General features: G+C 41.0%; 1 protein-coding gene and 1 pseudogene across 1 annotated transcript in view; both read right to left on the reverse strand.

Moving 5' to 3' along the window:
* Positions 1–6,844, reverse strand: part of Pdss2 (decaprenyl diphosphate synthase subunit 2) — a 305,129-nt gene that overhangs the window by 13,667 nt on the left and 284,618 nt on the right. The window lies entirely within an intron of this gene.
* LOC115067195 lies at positions 5,014–5,134 on the reverse strand (annotated as a pseudogene).

Below are 6,844 nucleotides of genomic sequence, written 5' to 3' on the forward strand. Positions count from 1 at the left end.
AAAGTGGATTATCAGAGATTCGAGGGCCTTTTTTTTAAGGAAAAAAAAAAAAAGAAAAAGAAAGCCGCTTGATTCAGCTTCAGAAATAGCAAAGGTTTTAGAATTTGGATTTTGGAAACTTAGTTTTTCATGGATAAGATAGGGTGTGAAAAAGTATGATAATATGGATTTGCATATGAAGTAACCATTCCTTGATGAAGTTTAGTAGTGTATTTATACTGACTAGGAAAGCTGTTTCTAGTGTCATGCTACCAGGACTCAATATTGGCTTTACACACTTCTATACACTAAATAAATGAAGATGAAGAAGGAATGCACATTAGAATTTAACTTTCAGATGTCACAAAGCTAAGAGACAGCTTGTAAATGGATAGCATCAGAATTTAATAGTTTTAATATACTCAACAATAGACTGATATCAGCCAATGAAATGTTTAATAGTTAATTAATCATATATAGTTGTGCATTTGTGTTTAAGAATTATAAAAGAATAAGCTTTGATTTGGCAGTGATTCATAAAAGTCCTCAGAATGTCTGATAATCACATTCTTTACATAAGCCAAGACCATGCTGTAGATACAAAAAACAAATGCACACTTTGTAAGTGACACCAGATGGACACGTCCAAAATATAGGTGTGGACAGTCTCATTGCTGTCTTTGAAGGTTAACCTACTTTTAAAAACAAAGTCTGGAGTGCAGGCACTGGGGATTGTGCCACCAGGTTAAGCAGAACCTACTCAGCCTTGGAAAGAGGCTGGTTGTGAGGGACTGGATGCAACTGCTCCCAACCTGAAAGATAGCCTGCACTGGGGGATAGTACTTCAAGACTGGAAGGATCCAGAGGTGTTCCAAGTTGAGACATGGATGCTGGAAGTCCTGTTTGGCCCGAAGGGATCTTGACTCCATAACATCGAGCAAGTGAGCAAGACCATGCTGGAGCTGAGGCCTCTGGAAGCTTCTGACCTCACTGAAGTCGTGGTTTATGGAAACGACTTGTACAACCTTCAGACCAGATGGATGCTGCAGTCCTTGGCTGAAAGGATTCCCTAGCACCTGATGCGAGGAATGCTCAAGCTGGAGGGAGCCATGCGATCCCTGGAATTAGGCCAGCTGTTGAATGAAGAAGCCAGTTCCCAGTCCCTTGACTCAGGCCTGAGGCTTTGGCCAGTGTTGGGGTGGGTCTGGCTAGCTTTAACCTGTAAGCCTTTCTATTCAGATGACTTAAGCAAAACTAGATGTTTTTGAATCCTTACCTTGCTGCGAGTTCTTTCCAAGGTTGCTAACTGAAGAATGAAATTTAAAGAACTGAACTATTCCTTGAAAAAAAAAGTCTGAGCCAGCTGTGGTAGGGCATGGCTGTAATCCTAGAAGTGGGGAGGCTGAGGCAGGACAGCCATAATTTCAATAATGTAGTAAAACCCTGAATAATACTAATACTAATAATACTAATAATACTACTACTAATAATAATGCCTTGCAGCCTGGGAAACTTAGTGAGACCCTGACTAAAAAAAAAAAAAGTTAAATAATTTTTTTTGTTTGTTTGTTTTGGTCTTTTTGAGACAGGGTCTCCCTGCAGCCCCAACTGGCCTGGAACTCACTATCTAGACCAGGAAGGCCTTGAACTCAGAGATCTTCCTGCCTCTGTCTCCCAAGGGCTGGGACTACAGGTGTGCACCACTACACCTGGTTCAATAAATAATTTTTTGAGACAGAGTCTCCCTATAGTCCTAGCTGGCCTGGAACTTGCTATGTAGACCAGGCTGCTCTTGATCTCACAGAGATCTGCCTGCCTCTGTCTCCCAAGTGCTGGGATTAAAGACATGCACTGCCATGTCTGGCATAAATAAATATTTTTTGTGGAAATAAAATCATTCTTGAATGAGGGCATATAATAACAGATATGCTGATCTCCATTTCCTCAGAGTTCTGAGATCCAAAGCCCATGGAGATAAAGGAAGACATGAATTCTGGGAAAGACAAAATGCCCCTGATTCTAAACAGGTGCAGACACAAGAACTTTTGTGAAGTCTTTTGATGGGAAACACTATGAGATGTTCTTCACTAATAGGACAACTATGGATTAATTCATTTCTGCTGTGTCTTACAATAATACGGACAACAGGAATGGGGAGACAGTTCATTGGGTTAAGGTGCTTGCTATGAAAGCATGAGAACATGAGTTCAAATCTCCAGAACTCATTTTAAACCCAGAGGCACAGTGTGACTGCTATAATTACAGTGTTTCTGAGGGGAGGTGGGAACAGAATCCTTGGAAGACCATGGGCACAACTAGCCTGGTGCATGCAGGGAAAAAAAAAAAAAAACTACAGAGATCCTGTTTCAAACAAGGGGGAGGCAAAGAACACTTGATGTTGTCTTCAGACCTTTACACATGTGTTGTGGCATGTACTTGCCTGAATTCACACACAAAATTTCATGAAAAACTGTCAGGAGCAGTGAGCAAAGGATGATCAGGAAACACTGGATCTCTAAGTGTGTGACCCTGGCCAAAGTAACTTCTTTATGGCCAAGTTTCTCATCTATAAAGTGAGAAAAAGAATACCCATGTCTCATGGAATTAATGAGAAGAGCAAGTAAGATAAAATCAGTTTGTAAAATCAGTCTGGACATCAATCCAGTACTACATGGGTTGGTAAAGTTTGAGGTGGAAGTGCATGGTCCCTGCAAGACTTTCATGAAATGTTTTCTACTTTTTTTTTTTTTTTTTTGAGACAGGGTCTCCCTGTAGCTCCAGCTGTCCTGGAACTCGCTATGTAGACCAGGCTGGCCTTGAACTCACAGAGATCCGCCTGCTTCTGCCTCCCAAGTGCTGGGATTAATGGTGTTCGCCACCATATCCAGCCCATGAAATGTTTTCTTAATGTACCTGGTTTAATCACAAACATTCAGAGATTATTTGACATAGGCTCATGAAGGTGTTTGAAATAGTAAGTCTGATTGTTAGTGAGAAATATGCCAGCTTTTGAAAAATGAATTCACAAATTATGTTAACCATTTAATTAATTAAAATTGAATTTATCGAGACAGTCTTACTCTGTAGCCTAAGATGGCCTAGAACTCATTATGTAGCTCAAGCTGGCCTCTAACTCATGACAGTCCTCCTACCTCAGAAGTACTAGGGTTACAGGTATGACCCATATGCCAAGTTTACTTACTATACTTGTTTATTTTGAATGCTAGAGATCAAACCAAGCCTTGTGCATAGCAGGCAAGTGCTCTGCCATTAAACCATATCCCCAGCCTGTGACATTTTAAACTTGAGCTATTCTTTCTTTAAGCTTGCTTGGATTGTGAGCCCGAGCCTTTAATAACTAAGTCATCTCTCCAGCCCTGAGCCACTCTTTCTAAAAGAAACAAAACAAACATACAGTTTATAATTATAGTACATAGGCAGCTGAGGCAAGAAGATTGTGAGTTCAAGTAAAAAATGAATGCTAAGGACATATTTGGTATGATTTTTCTTGCTCTCTCTTCCAAATATGTCTATTATTTGGAATATGTCTGGAATATTTCCATATTATTTGGAAATATGTCTGGACAGTATGGGGGCTTCCTCATGGAATGAAACTCCAGAACTTATTTCAAGATTGATATGTTTGCTAAGCGCATTTATGAGTCTATACAGTAGCCTGTCATTCACAAAGAGCTGAATATAACCCCACAACCCATTTAATATGATGGGTCATACCTGAAGAGATATACACCACCAAATGTATATAAACAGACTTCAATCATGTGTACATGCATATATACATACATATGTGTATGTGATTTAGATGTATAATAAGTTTTACTGATGCAGAGTTCTAAAAACAATAAATGAGAACAAGAGGTAGCTCAGGATCTGAGCAGATGTGTCTGATTTTAAAATGTAATTAAGTGGGACAAGATGTATAGTTTAATAATAATTCTTCCCCGCCCCCTTTCTTCTTTTGGTCTCCCTGCAGCCTCAGCTGGCCTGGAACTCACTATGTAGACTAGGCTGGCCTTGAACTCAGAGATCCTCCCGCTTCTACGTCTGCCTGTGTTGGGATTAAAGGTGTGTGCCACCATGCCTGGCAGTTTAATTTTTTTTTTAAAAGACAGGGTCTCCCTGTAGCCCGAGCTGTCCTGAAACTCACCAGGCTGGCCTTGAACTCACAGAGATCTGCCTGCCTCTGCCTCCAAGTGCTGGGACTACAGGCGTGCGCCACCGAGCCCAGCTTAATTAAAAAAAAATTTTATTCATTATTTTTCATTTTATGTGTATGAGTGTATTGCCTACATGTATGTAAGTGCACTTGTGTCGTGCAATCCCTGAGGTCAGAAGAGAGCACTCAATTCCCCTCAGTACTGAGGTTACAGAGTGTTGTTAGCTGCCATGTGGGTGCTGGGAATTGAACCCAGATCCTCTGCAAGTTTGGTAAATGAACTGCATCACTAGAGTCACAGGCCTGACTTTCATCTAGCCCTGGGTTCCAATTCCACTTTTCCTGTTTTTGTTAGTTTGGTTTGATTTTGCTGTCCTGGAACTCACTATGTAGCCCAGGCTGACCTTGAACTCACAGAGATCCACCTGCCTCTGCCTCCCGAGTGCTGGGATTAAAGCTGTGCACCACCACGCCCGGCTTAATTCTTAATTTATAAACTGTCAACAACATTTAATGGAGTGGACATCTGAGGTTAGTAATGTGGAATTAGATTAAATTTAGGATTAACTCAAAAGGAAAACAACCATCGTTTCTTGGTTGTCATTCCTTCCAAAAGAAAACATGGTAAATAATCATAGATTTATCTGTATTTTGACTCAAAGTTAATTTTTACTTTTAGTATCATATTGGAACACAGGAATTTAATTCTACACATTGAAATTCAAAAAGCCTAACTGGGACCATAGAGATTTTTAGTGAACTCTGTAATATAAATTCAACAAGCAAAACCTGTTATAGGCTGTGACTCCAGCAATGAGCCACTCTTGCCTATGTTTTTATTTTTAAATTCCTCATACAGATATTCTCTCCAGTTCAATCTGAACAGCCACAAAAACTGAGAGAATACACAGGGAGTACTTTCATTTGCATCCTAGAGCTTTTTAAAAGGAGAAATCAACATATAGCTTGACATGACAAATAATCTCATGACAAATACTATGCTGGTTATTTAATTAAAAAGAACACTTTGGGATGAGAGTATGCATACCGTGTAGCTATCAACTAGTGCTGGGGGTTATTTGAGGAATGCATAAACTATGAGAGAGAATTTGGGTTTCTAGGATTTTACTTGAGTATTTTACTAACTTCTTTTCCATGTATGTGCGTGCGTGCGTGTGTGCGTGTGTGTGTGTGTGTGTTTGGGGACAGGGTCTCACTATATAGCCTTAGCTGACCTAGAATTTACTATGTAGATCAGGCTGGCCTTGAACTCACAGAGAGCCACCTGCCTCTGCCTCCAGAGTGTTGGGATTAAAGGCCTATGCCACCACACCTGGCTCTTTTCCTTTTTTTGAGACAGGGTCTCATGTAGCCCAGGCTAGTCCTGAACTCTGGCCCTTCTGCCTTCACTTTATAAGTGCTGAGCTTACAAGCATGAGATACCAGCTGGTCTAGTTACTTTCTATTACTGTGATAAAAACACTGACCAAAACCAACTTGGGGAGGAAAGGTTTTATTTGGCTTACAACTCACAATCACAGGGAAGCCAAGGTAGGAACTCAGGGTATGAACCTGTAGCACAGACCATGGAGGTATGCTGCTTACTGGTTTGCTCCCCTGGCCCATACTCAGCCTGCTTTCATATACAACACAGGACCACCTGCCCAGGTGTGGTCTTGCCTATCAGTGGGCTGGGCCCTCCCATATTGCTTAACAATCAGAAAATGTTCCACAAACATGCCATGAGCCAATCCAATGGAGGAAATTCCTCAACTGAGTTTCCCTCCACCTCAAGTTGACAACTGAAGCTATTCAGCACACATGTGCTACGCCCCCCCCCGTGTGTGTGTGTGTGTGTGTGTGTGTGTGTGTGTGTTTCTGCTACATAGCCCAGGCTGGCCCCAAACCTGCAGTGATCCTCCTGCTTCCTCTGCCTCTTGAGTGCTGGGATTATAAGCATATGTCACCATACATAGTTCACTTATCAATTTTATATGCTCATATCTCAGTTTTTTTGTTTTTTTGAGACCCTGTCTCAATAAGACCAAAAAAAAAAAAAAAGCCATGGGCCACCATGCTTGACATGTCCCAGATTTTTATCTGCTTTAGTATTTGAGCACTGATACCTCAGGGCCACTGACACCAAACTACTACTACCATCATCCTCTTAACTCTAGTTTGATAACATTCTTGTATGCATCCTGTATTAGTTACTTTTCTGTTGCTGTGATATAAACACTGACCAAAGCAACTTATAGAAGGAAGAGTTTATCTGAGCTTACAGTTCCAGGGGAATTACAGTACATCATGGCAGGGAGGCAGAGGTGCCTGGAGGAGGAGCAGAAGGTAAACTCTCACATATTCAAGCAGGCACAGGAAACAAGAGAGCAACTTGACATCCTGCAAGGTTTAAGAACTCTCTAATCCCACCCCCAGTGACGTGCTTCCTCCAGCATAGCCACACCTTCTAAGACCTCCCAAAACAGCGCCACCAACTGGGGACTAAGTGTTCAAATACTTGGAGCCTATGGGGGACATTTTCATTCAAACAATCACTCACCCCAATGAACTTAAAAAAAAAATATTAAAGCCATAATTCTTATTCAATGAAGTCTTAAAAAGAATTTCAAAAGAAAAAGGGGTAAAAGCATTACTGCTCTAGTTTAACAGGTGAAAGGGTCTAGTTTT

This window comes from Nannospalax galili, unplaced genomic scaffold (genome assembly GCF_000622305.1).
Source record: "Nannospalax galili isolate Female #2095 unplaced genomic scaffold, S.galili_v1.0 scaffold324, whole genome shotgun sequence".
Classification (NCBI taxonomy): domain Eukaryota; kingdom Metazoa; phylum Chordata; class Mammalia; order Rodentia; family Spalacidae; genus Nannospalax; species Nannospalax galili.